Below are 14,324 nucleotides of genomic sequence, written 5' to 3'. Positions count from 1 at the left end.
ATTTCTGTACAATAGGATTGAAGCACAAGTTCAAATAGTTTTGTTTCAAAGTTTAAAATACCCAGTCATTTTTCTGTGCAGCTTTCGGAATCTGTCAGTGGAATTTAGGTTAGACAGACAAGTGTTAACAAGAGTATTGGGAACTGATTGGAAGTTTTGATGGAGATATTCCTGCATTATGGAAATATGTGAGATCTATTTAGGGTTGGGGAATGGATTGATCAAAGGATGTAGCTTTTTGTTATCTAGATCAGACTGACAGCCTTGAAGATTCACAACTTCCATGTGCTGAGAGAAAGGATTGATTAACCAAGGCCTATTATTCAAATACTTCAGACAAATGACAAAACAACAATAACAGAGAATATACAAACAGAGACAAGCAGACACCTTTAATCGGAGCTTAAACTTCATGTTTAAATGTGAAGGGCTGAAATAAACAAGAGTCCACCCTGGGATTCGGTGCAATTTGAGTTCTGCTTTTCCAAAAAATAAAAATAACTGTCTGCAATGAAAAATTCCGAGGACAGGACAGAGGGATTTTGACTCTGTATTTAAGCCCAGACAGCATTTGGGTTGTGAATGTTTGATGGACAGTGCAGATAAAGCTTTACTCTGAAACACTGGAATTTAGTTTAAGGGTGATTTAATCACATGCTTCAGAATAATAATTGATATTGTACATCTCGTGTGTGTCTCAGTGTCAGCTGTGAAACATGTACAGCACCATCTCATCCTGTTTCTGTGTGTCTCTCTGAAATTCACTGGTCCATTTCCTAAATTACCACTGACTAGATTTCAAAAGGGCTCCATTGCCTGTGAAGCAGTTTGTGATACCCAAAGGTTATGAAAAGTGCTTTAGAAAAGTCTGTCCGCAAGCTGTTGTGAGGATGTTCAGAGACGGTGTGTAACTTGGGTCACACACAGGCCAGATACACCTCTCCAAGTTAAAGGTGGAGAATGGATCTCGCTCCATTTGAAAGATGTATTGACCCAGCCTGTCTGAGTTTGTGTCTGTGTGTGAGTTTGTGTTTGTCTGTACACGTGTTTGTGTGTCTGGGGTGGGGTGGGAGGTTGTGTGTGTGACTCATTACGCGGCACGGTAGCACAGTGGGTAGCACTGTGGCTTCACAGCTCCAGGGTCCCGGGTTCGATTCCCAGCACGTTCTCTCTGTGTCTGCGTGGGTTTCCTCTGGGAGCTCCGGTTTCCTCCCACAAGTCTGAAAGACGTGCTTTTAGGTAATTTGGACATTCTGAATTCTCCCTCTGTGTACCCGAACAGGCGCCGGAATGTGGCGACTAGGGGCTTTTCACAGTAACTTCATTGCAGTGTTAATGTAAGCCTACTTGTGACAATAAAGATTATTATACATGGTAGTCCCACAGGCTCTTACCCTGGGTACATGGTAGTCAGCACTCCAAAAGGGTTAATTGTAGTGTCCACAGCAGTATGGTGTAATGTAGTATTAACTGGGACAAGAGCTTACAGTATAAACAGTGACGGGGTCAACTGCAGTGATCACTGGGAAAGGAGCTAATGTGTTCTCAATAGCGATATGGATGAGAACGGTTATATATTACAAGGTAATATTAACAATGACATTCTCAAATGCAGTAATATTTCTGACACAGTGTAGAGCAGGATTTACAGCTACTGATGCTGCTAGGAAATAAATTCATCCAGGGCTTTGTATCGGATTATTAAAATTGGTTATTGTTAAGGTGGTCTAGTCGCGAAGGAAGGCTCGATCAGCTGGATGGCCCACTTCTGTTCCTATGTACCTCTCCTGGGAGTATTTGATGGGGACAGATGTAGAGGGATCTTTACTGTGCATCTAACCCCGTGCTGTACCTGTCCTGGGAGTATTTGATGGGGACAGGTGTAGAGGGAGATTTACTCTGTATCTAACACCGTGCTGTACCTGTCCTGGGAGTTTTTGATGTGGACAGTGTAGAGGGAGCTTTACTCTGTATCTCACCCTGTGCTTTGCCTGTCTTGGGAGTGTTTGATGGGGACAGTCCAGAGGGAGCTTTACTCTGTATCACCCCGTGCTATACCCATCCTAGGAGTGTTTGATGGGGACAGTCCAGAGGGAGCTTTAATCTTTATCTAACCCTATGCTGTACCTGTCCTGGGAATGTTTAATGGGGACAGTGTAGAGGGAGCTTTATTCATTATCTAACCTCGTGCTGTACCTGTCCTGTAGTGTTTGATGGGGAAAGTGTAGAGGGAGCTTTACTCTGTATCCAACCCCATGCTGTACCTGTCCTGAGAGTGTTTGCTGGGGACAGTGTAGAGGGAGCTTTACTCTGTATCTAACCCTGTGCTGTACCTCTCCTGGGAGTTTTTGATGTGGACAGTGTAGAAGGAGCTTGACTCTGTATCTCACCCTGTGCTGTACCTGTCTTGGGAGTGTTTGATGGGGACAGTCTAGAAGGAGCTTTACTCTGCATCATCCCGTGCTGTACCCATCCTAGGAGTGTTTGATGGGGACAGTATTGAGGGTGCTTTACTCTGTACCTAACCTCGTGCTGTGCCTGTCCCTGTGAGTGTTTGATGGGGACAGTGCAGAGGGAGCTTTACTCTTTATGTAAACTCATGCTGTACCTGTCCTGGTGTGTTTAATGGGGACAGTGTAGGGGGAGCTTTACTCTGTATCTAACCCCGTGTTGTACCTGTCCTGGGAGTGTCCGATGGGGATGGTGTAGAGGGAGCTTTACTTTGTCTCTAACCCCATGCTGTACCTGTCCTGGGAGTGTTTGATGGTGACTGTGTATAGGGAGCTTTACTCTGATTCTAACCCCGTGCTGTACCTGACCTGGAAGTGTTTCATGGGGACAGTGCAGAGGGAGCTTTACTCTGTATCTAACCCGTGCTGTGCCTGTCCTGGGAATGTTTAATGGGGACAGTGTAGAGGGAGCTTTACTCTGTATCTGACCCGTGCTGTACCTGTCCTGGGAATGTTTAATGGGGACAGTGTAGAGGGAGCTTTACTCTGTATCTGACCCCGTGCTGTACCTGCTCTGGAAGTGTTTGATGGGGACAGCGTGGCGGGAGCTTTACTCTGGATCTAACCCTGTGCTGTACCTGTCCTGGGAGTGTTTGATGGGGACAGTGTTGAGGGAGCATTACTCTTTATCTAACCCCGTGCTGTACCTGTCCTGGGAGTGTTTGATGGGGACAGTGTAGAGGGAGATTTACTCTGTATCTAACCCGTGCTGTACCTGTCCTGGGAGTGTTTGATGGGGACATTGTAGAGGGAGCTTTACTCTGTATCTAACCCCGTGCTGTACCTGTCCTGGGAGTGTTTGATGGGGACAGTGTAGAGGGAGCTTTACTCTGTATCTAACCCCGTGCTGTACCTGTCCTGGGAGTGTTTGATGGAGACAGTGTTGAGGGAGCATTACTCTTTATCTAACCCCGTGCTGTACCTGTCCTGGGAGTGTTTGATGGGTCTTTATGAGAAATCCCTGGCCACAAAAAGAAAGCTCATTTTAAAGTTTCACTTCATATTTTGCATGTTGTTCACAGACAGATTTCTTCAATGAGCTGCTCTATAAATTTGGATTCAATTTGATTTTTTCTCACTGTGAGATGTAAAGCTTATTCCTCAATGAAAACAGGGTCATCGGCAACAACATCTTTTTATTAGACAAGGAGGTTAAATGGGATTTTTCACTGAAATCCACTGATGTCAGTTCATGAGATTCGAATTTATAATGAAACAATTTGGATTCAATGAAAACGGTCAGTTTGATAACCCCAACTGCTTTCTGTTAACTCGCCCCTCACTCTCCTCTCTCACCTTGTTTTTAATTTGGGGAATTCTGCAGGCAGCTTGTGCACAGGAAAAGCCCAAAAATGGTGGCACTTTCAAAATTAAGTTCAGAGTCTCTGAAGATGGATTTCTTTCTCTCTTTCTACTTGAACATGTACAAACTGACAGCAGACATATTGATTGCATAGTAAGATTCCACAATCAGAAATGTGATCATAGTGGAAAATTCTCCCACGTCCCCTGTGGAAAGGATGAATTAACTCCCTCATTCCCACGTTTAAGTTTAAGACTTTTAACTCATGGCCTTCAAACATTTTGCAGTCCGTGAGCTACTTTTTAATAAGTGTGGTCACTGTTGCTGTGTTTTTTGAAAATATTTTCATTCCCATGAGGACGGACATAACAACATACAAACAATCAGTCAGTCACAACACAAACAAAATACTATTCTCCTCATTTGACATTTATTCCTTTATTTCCATTAAACCTTTCCCCTCTTCCCTCCCCTTCCCCACTGGCAACAAACAGATATGTAAATAGAGACAAGAACAGCTTCCATCTCGTCCAGAAACCCCATCTGAGCCACAAAGGGCTAACTTTAGTTTCTCAAGTTTAAGGAATTCCGCAATATCCCTCAACCATGTTGATATTTTTGGCGGATCTTCTGACTTCCCTTCCAATAAAATTAGCCTCCGGGCGATCAATGTGGCAAAGGCCACCACATCGGCCCCGTCCCCATCTATTAGTCCCGGTACTTCCGACACCCCAGAAATTGCCTCATGTGGTCCCAGTAATATTTCCACCGCCACAACTTTTGTTTGTGTTTTAAATAGCGAGAGCCAGAAGCCCACGAATTGTGGACGTGACCAGAAGATGTGGACATGGTTAACAGGTCCTCCTTGACATTCTCACATTTATCTTCTTCCTCTGTGAAGAATCTGCTCATTCTGTCCTGTGTCATATGGCCCCTGTGTACATCCTTGAATTGTATCAAGCACATCCGAGCACATGAAGATGTCGCATTGACCCTGGTATAATCTCACTCCATCGTCCCCATTCCAACGCCACATCCAACTCTTCCTTCCACTTTTGTTTCATCTCTTCAATCGCTGCTTTCTTTCTGTCCATCAGCCACCTGTAAATGTTAGTAATTCTCCCATTACCAACTCAGCTGGGAGGAGCAATTTATCCAGCACCTTGTTCTCTGGTAGGCAAACGAACGAGGACAACTCCTTTTTCACCAAGTTTCATCATTGAAGATAATTAAACTTCACCTCCCTCTGCATTTTAAGTTTCTCCCTCAATTCTTCAAATCTACTTTCCAACAACAAGTCTGTAACCTGTTTCAGCCCAGCTTTATGCCACTGTTTAAATATTGTATCCAGTCTTGCCGCCGGGGTGAATCGGGGGTTTCCATAAACAGGGGCTCGCACCGTCAAGTTTACCAAACCAAAATGGCGTCTCCGCTTGCTCCAGATGTTGAAGGAAGATGCCAGCACCAGGCTTTGTGTAAACCTCCCCGGGGGAAATGGGAGCGGAGCCGCAGCGGATGTCTGCAAACTAGCCCCTTTACACGATGCTTCCACCACCTGTACCCATTCCGCTTCTTCCTCTCCCCACCATTGCCCAATCTTCTCCAAATTCACCGCCCAATAACAATACAAAAGATTGGGAAGCACCAACCCTCCCACCCACCCATTCTTTTTAAATGTGAGCTGGTATTTTTGAAGAGAAATCCAATTAATCTCCTTCCATTTACTGATGGAGAAGTGATCTGCCGCATTTTCTATCTGTTTAGAGCAGGGTGTCTGTGTGAGGGTAAGTGTATTACTGTGTGTGTGGACTTTTCTCTATCTGTCTATCTGCCAGTCGCCCTGGTCCAAGATTCTATTTCTCTCTCCACAGATGCTGCCTGACCTGCTCAGTATTTTCCGCATTGGTACAAGAGCGAGGAGGTAAGGCTGAAGTTATACAAGACACTAGTTAGACCTCAGCTGGAATATTGTGGACAGTTCTGGGTGCCACATGATAGGAAGAGTGTGAACACACTGGAGCGAGTGCAGAGGAGGTTCACAAGAATGGTTCAGGAATGAGAAACTTCAGTGATGAGGTTAGATTGGAGAGGTTGTGTCTGTTCTCCACGGAGAAAAATGGCCAAGAGGAGATTTGATAGAGGTGTTCAAATTCTTGGGGGTGCCGGACAGAGTAGACAGGGAGAAACGGATCCCACTATTAAGAAGCTCAAGAACGAGATGGCACAGAATTAAAGGGAATTGGAAAAGAAGCAATTGTGGGGCGAAATTCTCCGGCAACGGCGCGATGTCTGCCGACTGGCGCCCAAAACGACGCAAATCAGACTGGCATCGCGCCGCCCCAAAGGTGCGGAATGCTCCGCATCTTTGGGGGCCGAGCCCCAACATTGAGGGGCTAGGTCGGCGCCAGAGGAATTTCCGCCCCGCCAGCTGGCAGAAAATGCCTTTGGTGCCCCGCCAGCTGGCGCGGAAATGACATCTCCGGGCGGCGCATGCGCGGTAGCGTCAGCGGCCGCTGACAGTTTCCCACGCATGTGCAGTGGAGGGAGTCTCTTCCGCCTCCGCCATGGTGGAGACCGTGGCGGAGGCGGAAGGGAAAGAGTGCCCCCACGGCACAGGCCCGCCCGCGGATCGGTGGGCCCCGATCGCGGGCCAGGCCACCGTGGGGGCACCCCCCGGGGCCAGATTGCCCCGCGCCCCCCCCCCTAGGACCCCGGAGCCCGCCCGTGCCGCCTTGTCCCGCCGGTAAGGTAGGTGGTTCAATTTACGCTGGCAGGATAGGCATTTTAGCGGCGGGACTTCGGCCCATCCGGGCTGGAGAATCGAGCAGGGGGGCCCGCCAACCGGCGCGGCGCGATTCCCGCCCTGTCGAATCTCCGGTGCCGGAGACTTCGGCAACCAGCAGGGGCCGGATCCACGCCAGCCCCCGGCCATTCTCCGACCCCCCGCCCCTGATGTGAGAAAATGGAAACAGTATAGTGTAGAGAGAGCCCTGCTCGCTATCTGACCTCGTGCTGTACCTGTCCTGGGTGTGTTTGAGAGGGACAGTGTAGAGGGAGCTTTACTCTGTATCTAACCCCGTGCTGTACCTGTCCTTGGAGTGTTTGATGGGGACAGTGTAGAGAGAGTGTTACTCTGTATCTCACCCATCTTCTCTGTCTCTGCAACTCTCTATCTCTCTCTGGGAATCTGTCTAAACAAATCCACGATCAGCAGTCAGCCATTTTAAGTTACTTAACGGTGGCCATTTTATGTGAGCACAACACTGAGACAATTCGGACAGTTGTCCAAGTTAGTGTCAAACAATAACTGAAGGAAAGAGTCGTATTTAAACAGTGATATGTTGGGCAATGTGGATGTACAAATGGAGCGTGTACACCAGTCGCTGAAAGTGGAGAGGGGGGGTGCAGCAAGCAGTTAAGAAGACCAATGATATGTTGGCCTTCATTGCAAGAGGGATTTGAGTTCAGAAGTGGAGAAGTCTTACTGCAGTTATACTGGGCCTTGGTGAGACCACACCTGGAGTACTGTGTACAGTTTTTGGTCTCCCTACCATGGAAGGATATAGTTGCCAGAGAGGGAGTGCAGCGGAGGGTCAATCGGCTGATAGGGAGGTTGCCGGACTGTCCTAGGAGGAGAGATTGCTTCAATAGGGCCTGAACGAGCCCTGTTTCTCCAACCTAACCCTGGAGATCAAATCCCACATTCCTGGTGATTTCGCCCCTCTCAAAGATGGAAAGATATTGAATAAGTTTAAAGCAGAAATTGACTGATTTCTAAATCCCATTGACATAAAGGGATATGGGGATAGTGTTGGGGAAAAGACATTGAAGTAAAGATATTTTGCAGCTGGATTCACAGAATACAGACAACAAAGTATCTTGAATTTTGGAAGAGCCACAAATATTGTCAAACATTTGGGAAATGATTGGAAACAGTTTGGACTGAGATCTCCTCAGTGACCTGTGTGCAGACCCCACCCCCGACTTACTGTGAGGAATGTCCCCCTCGGTGTGTTTCCTGTGTCTGCTAAGGAAGACACTTGTCCTGTCTATGGTTATGTTAATTCAGCAGTCACCAACAGATTCTGTCCTGTCGTTATTTCTGTCTTTGTTTGACATTTGTTTCTCTCTGAATTTCTGGCATGTTTGGAATGACTATTCGACTGTCACCCGAGGAAGGCTTTCCATAGAATGAGTAAAAACCAGCAAGAAATCACAGAATGTGAGTTAAACATAACTTCATTTCTGCCTCCATTTTGAGAGAAGATTGCTGGCCACAAAAACAAAGCTCATTGCAAAGTTTCACTTCATATTTTACATGTTGTTCACAGACAGATTTCTCCAATGAGCTGCTCTATAAATATGGATTCAATTTGATTTTTTCTCACTGTGAGATGTAAAGTTTATTCCTGAATCAATACAGGGTCATCGGCAACAACATCATTTTATTAGACAAGGGGGTTCAATGGGACTTTTCACTGGGATCCTCTGATGTCAATTCCTGAGATTAGAATTTATAATGAAACAATTTGGATTAAATGAAAACAGTCAGTTTGATAACCCCAATGTCCTGACTGCCTCACGTCCTGGCACCCTCACACCATCACACACTCATGTCTCCGAACCCTCACATCCTGACCCATTCACGTCCCCGAAACCTCAGATCCTGACCCGCTGTGTACCTCTTTCTTTGTGTGTCCCTCACTCTGTCTGTGTGCCCACCTCTCTCTGTCCCCCTCTGTATCCCTCTCTCCCTCTGTGTCACTGTCTCTCTCTGTGTCCTTCTATCTCACTCTATCCCTCTCTTTCACTGCGTACCTTTTTCTATCTGTGTCACTCTCTCTGTGACCCTCTCCCTCTGTGTCCCCCTCTCTCTGTCTCTCTCGCTGTGTCCCTCGCTCTCTCTGTCCCCCTCACTCTCGCTGTGTCCCTCGCGCTTGCAGTGTCCCTCGCGCTTGCAGTGTCCCTCACTCTCTGTGTCCCTCACTCTCTGTGTCCCTCGCTCTCTCTGTGTCCCTCGCTCTCTCTGTGTCCCTCGCGCTTGCAGTGTCCCTCGCGCTTGCAGTGTCCCTCGCGCTTGCAGTGTCCCTCGCGCTTGCAGTGTCCCTCGCGCTTGCAGTGTCCCTCACTCTCTGTGTCCCTCACTCTCTGTGTCCCTCGCTCTCTCTGTGTCCCTCGCTCTCTCTGTGTCCCTCGCTCTCTCTGTGTCCCTCGCTCTCTCTCTGTGTCCCTCGCTCTCTCTCTGTGTCCCTCGCTCTCTCTCTGTGTCCCTCGCTCTCTCTCTGTGTCCCTCGCTCTCTCTCTGTGTCCCTCGCTCTCTCTCTGTGTCCCTCGCTCTCTCTCTGTGTCCCTCGCTCTCTCTCTGTGTCCCTCGCTCTCTCTCTGTGTCCCTCGCTCTCTCTCTGTGTCCCTCGCTCTCTCTCTGTGTCCCTCGCTCTCTCTCTGTGTCCCTCGCTCTCTCTCTGTGTCCCTCGCTCTCTCTCTGTGTCCCTCGCTCTCTCTCTGTGTCCCTCGCTCTCTCTCTGTGTCCCTCGCTCTCTCTCTCTGTCCCTCGCTCTCTCTCTCTGTCCCTCGCTCTCTCTCTGTGTCCCTCGCTCTCTCTCTCTGTCCCTCGCTCTCTCTCTCTGTCCCTCGCTCTCTCTCTGTGTCCCTCGCTCTCTCTCTGTGTCCCTCGCTCTCTCGCTGTGTCCCTCGCTCTCTCGCTGTGTCCCTCGCTCTCTCGCTGTGTCCCTCGCTCTCTCGCTGTGTCCCTCGCTCTCTCGCTGTGTCCCTCGCTCTCTCGCTGTGTCCCTCGCTCTCTCGCTGTGTCCCTCGCTCTCTCGCTGTGTCCCTCGCTCTCTCGCTGTGTCCCTCGCTCTCTCGCTGTGTCCCTCGCTCTCTCGCTGTGTCCCTCGCTCTCTCGCTGTGTCCCTCGCTCTCTCGCTGTGTCCCTCGCTCTCTCGCTGTGTCCCTCGCTCTCTCGCTGTGTCCCTCGCTCTCTCGCTGTGTCCCTCGCTCTCTCGCTGTGTCCCTCGCTCTCTCGCTGTGTCCCTCGCTCTCTCGCTGTGTCCCTCGCTCTCTCGCTGTGTCCCTCGCTCTCTCCGTTAACCTCGTTCACACTCCGTTAGTGTGAATGAGTGAGTCAGTCTGTGTGTGAGTGTGAGTGAGTGAATTCAAACTGAATTCAAATGACCTCCTGCTAATTTAATTTCACCCTCCATACTTATGTCTCGGCCTAAAACACAGGCTTCCTTCCAGAATTATACCCGCTTCAAGTTCAGGGACTTTAATTCCGGGCAATCGAGATTACTTTACAATCAATGGATTCATTATAAAAGTGACCCCACTGTCGTTAATTTTGTGAATTCTGCCGGCAACCTGTGCACAGGGAGAGCCCAACAAATGATGACCACTTTCAAAATTGAGTTCAGAGTTTCTGATCTGAGATTTCTCTCTCTCTCTACCAGATTGCAGAGTGAGTATGTGTTAGCGTGTGGGAGTGAGTGTGTCAGAGTGACAGTGTGTAAGAGACTGTGAGAGTCAGTGAGTGTGAGAGTCAGTGAGTGTGAGAGTCAGTGAGTGTGAGAGTCAGTGAGTGTGAGAGTCAGTGAGTGTGAGAGTCAGTGAGTGTGAGAGTCAGTGAGTGTGAGAGTCAGTGAGTGTGAGAGTCAGTGAGTGTGAGAGCCAGTGAGTGTGAGAGCCAGTGAGTGTGAGAGCCAGTGAGTGTGAGAGCCAGTGAGTGTGAGAGCCAGTGAGTGTGAGAGCCAGTGAGTGTGAGAGCCAGTGAGTGTGAGAGCCAGTGAGTGTGAGAGCCAGTGAGTGTGAGAGCCAGTGAGTGTGAGAGCCAGTGAGTGTGAGAGCCAGTGAGTGTGAGAGCCAGTGAGTGTGAGAGCCAGTGAGTGTGAGAGCCAGTGAGTGTGAGAGCCAGTGAGTGTGTGAGCCAGTGAGTGTGTGAGCCAGTGAGTGTGTGAGCCAGTGAGTGTGTGAGCCAGTGAGTGTGTGAGCCAGTGAGTGTGTGAGCCAGTGAGTGTGTGAGCCAGTGAGTGTGTGAGCCAGTGAGTGTGTGAGCCAGTGAGTGTGTGAGCCAGTGAGTGTGTGAGCCAGTGAGTGTGTGAGCCAGTGAGCGTGAGAGAGTGAGCGTGAGAGAGTGAGCGTGAGAGAGTGAGCGTGAGAGAGTGAGCGTGAGAGAGTGAGCGTGAGAGAGTGAGCGTGAGAGAGTGAGCGTGAGAGAGTGAGCGTGAGAGAGTGAGCGTGAGAGAGCGAGCGTGAGAGAGCGAGCGTGAGAGTCAGCGAGAGTGAGTGTCAGCGAGTGTGAGTGTGAGAGTCAGCGAGTGTGAGTGTGAGAGTCAGCGAGTGTGAGAGTCAGCGAGTGTGAGAGTCAGCGAGTGTGAGTGTGTGATTGTGTAAGGTTGTTAGTAAGTGTGTAAGAGTGTGCATAAGAGTGCGTGTAAGTGAGTGTGTAAGAATGAGTTAAATCTAACCCCTCGATTAGATTGCACATTGTATCGCACTGCAGTGTATCTGTAAACGGTGAGTGTGTGTGCAAGAGTGTGTCTAAGAGTGAGTGAGTCAGCGTGTGAGTATGTCAATGAGAGTGACTGTGTAAGTGAGTTTGAGTGTGTGAGCGAGTTAGTGTGTAAGAATGAGTGAGTAGGTGAGTGAGTGTGCAAGTGTGTATAATGGTGGGTGTGAGTGAGGGTGAGTAAGTTCTAGATATAAACTATCCTGAACCCCTCGATTAGGTTCCAGACTGTAATTCACTCCCGGGTATCTGTTATTCTATATATAAACTATCCTGAACCCCTCGATCAGATTCTCACTCCTGGGTATCTGTTATTCTATATATAAACCATCCTGAACCCCTCGATTAGATTCCAGTCTGTAACTCACTCCCGGGTATCTGTTATTCTATATATAAACTATCCTGAACCCCTCAATTAGATTCCAGTCTGTAACTCACTCCTGGGTATCTGTTATTTTATATATAAACTATCCTGAACCCCTCGATTAGGTTCCAGACTGTAACTCACTCCCGGGTATCTGTTATTCTATATATAAACTATCCTGAACCCCTCGATCAGATTCTCACTCCTGGGTATCTGTTATTCTATATATAAACCATCCTGAACCCCTCGATTAGATACCAGTCTGTAACTCACTCCCGGGTATCTGTTATTCTATATATAAACCACCCTGTACCCCTCGATTAGATTCCAGTCTGTAACTCACTCCCGGGTATCTGTTATTCTATATATAAACCACCCCGAACCCCTCGATTAGATTCCAGTCTGTAACTCACTCCTGGGTATCTGTTATTCTATATATATTGAACGCCTCGATTAGATTCCAGTCTGTAACTCACTCCCGGGTATCTGTTACTCTATATATAAACCACCCCGGACCCCTCGATTAGATTCCAGTCTGTAACTCACTCCCGGGTATCTGTTATTCTATATATAAATCACCCCGAACCCCTCGATTAGATTCCAGTCTGTAACTCACTCCTGGGTATCTGTTATTCTGTATATAAACCATCCTGAACCCCTCGATTAGATTCCAGTCTATAACTCACTCCCGGGTATCTGTTATTCTGTATATAAACTATCCTGAACGCCTCGATGAGATTCCAGTCTGTAACTCACTCCCGGGTATCTGTTACTCTATATATAAACCACCCCGAACCCCTCGATTAGATTCCAATCTGTAACTCACTCCCGGGTATCTGTTATTCTATATATAAATCACCCCGAACCCCTCGATTAGATTCCAGTCTGTAACTCACTCCTGGGTATCTGTTATTCTGTATATAAACCATCCTGAACCCCTCGATTAGATTCCAGTCTATAACTCACTCCCGGGTATCTGTTATTCTGTATATAAACTATCCTGAACCCCTCGATTAGATTCCAGTCTGTAACTCACTCCTGGGTATCTGTTATTCTATATATAAACCATCCTGTACCCCTCGATTAAATTCTAGTCTGTAACTCACTCCTGGGTATCTGTTATTCTACATATAAACTATCCTGAACTCCTCGATTCGATTCCAGTCTGTAACTCACTCCTGGGTATCTGTTATTCCATATATAAGCCATTCTGAACCCCTCGATTAGATTCCAGTCTGTAACTCACTCCCGGGTATCTGTTATTCTATATATAAACTATCCTGAACCCCGCGATTAGATTCCAGTCTGTCACTCACTCCTGGGTATCTGTTATTCTATATATAAACCACCCTGAACCCCTCGATTAGATTCCAGTCTGTAACTCACTCCCGGGTATCTGTTATTCTATATATAAACTATCCTGAACCCCTCGATTAGATTCCAGTCTGTAACTCACTCCCGGGTATCTGTTATTCTATATATAAACTATCCTGAACCCCTCAATTAGATTCCAGTCTGTAACCCACTCCCGGGTATCTGTTATTCTATATATAAACTACCCTGAACCCCTCGAGTAGATTCCAGTCTGGAACTCACTCCCGGGTATCTGTTATTCTATATATAAACTATCCTGAACCCCTCGATTAGATTCCAGTCTGTAACACACTCCCGGGTATCTGTTATTCTAGATATAAACCATCCTGAACCCCTCGATTAGATTCCAGTCTGTAACTCACTCCCGGGTATCTGTTATTCTATATAAACCATCCTGAACCTCTCAATTAGATTCCAGTCTGTAACTCACTCCTGGGTATCTGTTATTCTATGTATAAACCACCCCGAACCCCTCGATTAGATTCCAGTCTGTCACTCACTCCAGGGTATCTGTTATTCTATATATAAACTATCCTGAACCCCTCGATTAGATTCCACTCTGTAGCTCACTCCCGGGTATCTGTTATTCTATATATAAATCACCCCGAACCCCTCGATTAGATTCCAGTCTGTAACTCACTCCCGGGTATCTGTTATTCAGTATATAATCTATCCCAAAGCCCTCCATTAGATTCCAGTCTGTAACTCACTCGTGGGTGTCTGTTATTCTGTATATAATCTATCCCAAAGCCCTCCATTAGATTGCAGTCTGTAATTCATTCCCAGATACCATTTATTCTGTGTGTTAACCAACGATATGCCGGACTGAGATGAGGAGGAATTTCGTCACTCAGATGGTGGTGAATCCTGGGAATTCTCTATCCCAGAGGGATGTGGAGACTCTGTCATTGAGCCGGTGTTAGACTGAGATTGATGGATCAGCAAGAGGCACGGGGATAGGGCAGGAACATGGTGTTGAAATGGAAGAATCTCCATGATCATATTGACTGGTGGAGCGAGCTCGAAGGGCTGAATGGCCCAGTCCTGCTCCTATTCCTTGTGGTCTGTTATTGCCAATTATTTCTCTGTTTATCTATTTACGATTATCCAGAAAAGTGGGATGGGGGTGAATTCTGCATCGTTTGTGATTTGGATATTGGAGTAATCATCATTTGGGGTCAATTCTGTTATGTTGATAATTTGCTATCTTTTTTCAAAATAAAACCCTTCCTTTGGAAACATTGCCTCATTCCCTCTACTTGCTGTAAATAT

This window comes from Scyliorhinus torazame, unplaced genomic scaffold, assembly GCF_047496885.1.
Source record: "Scyliorhinus torazame isolate Kashiwa2021f unplaced genomic scaffold, sScyTor2.1 scaffold_190, whole genome shotgun sequence".
Taxonomy (NCBI): Eukaryota; Metazoa; Chordata; class Chondrichthyes; order Carcharhiniformes; family Scyliorhinidae; genus Scyliorhinus; species Scyliorhinus torazame.
The sequence above is the reverse complement of the archived record's forward strand: the minus strand, read 5'-3'. Positions refer to the sequence as shown.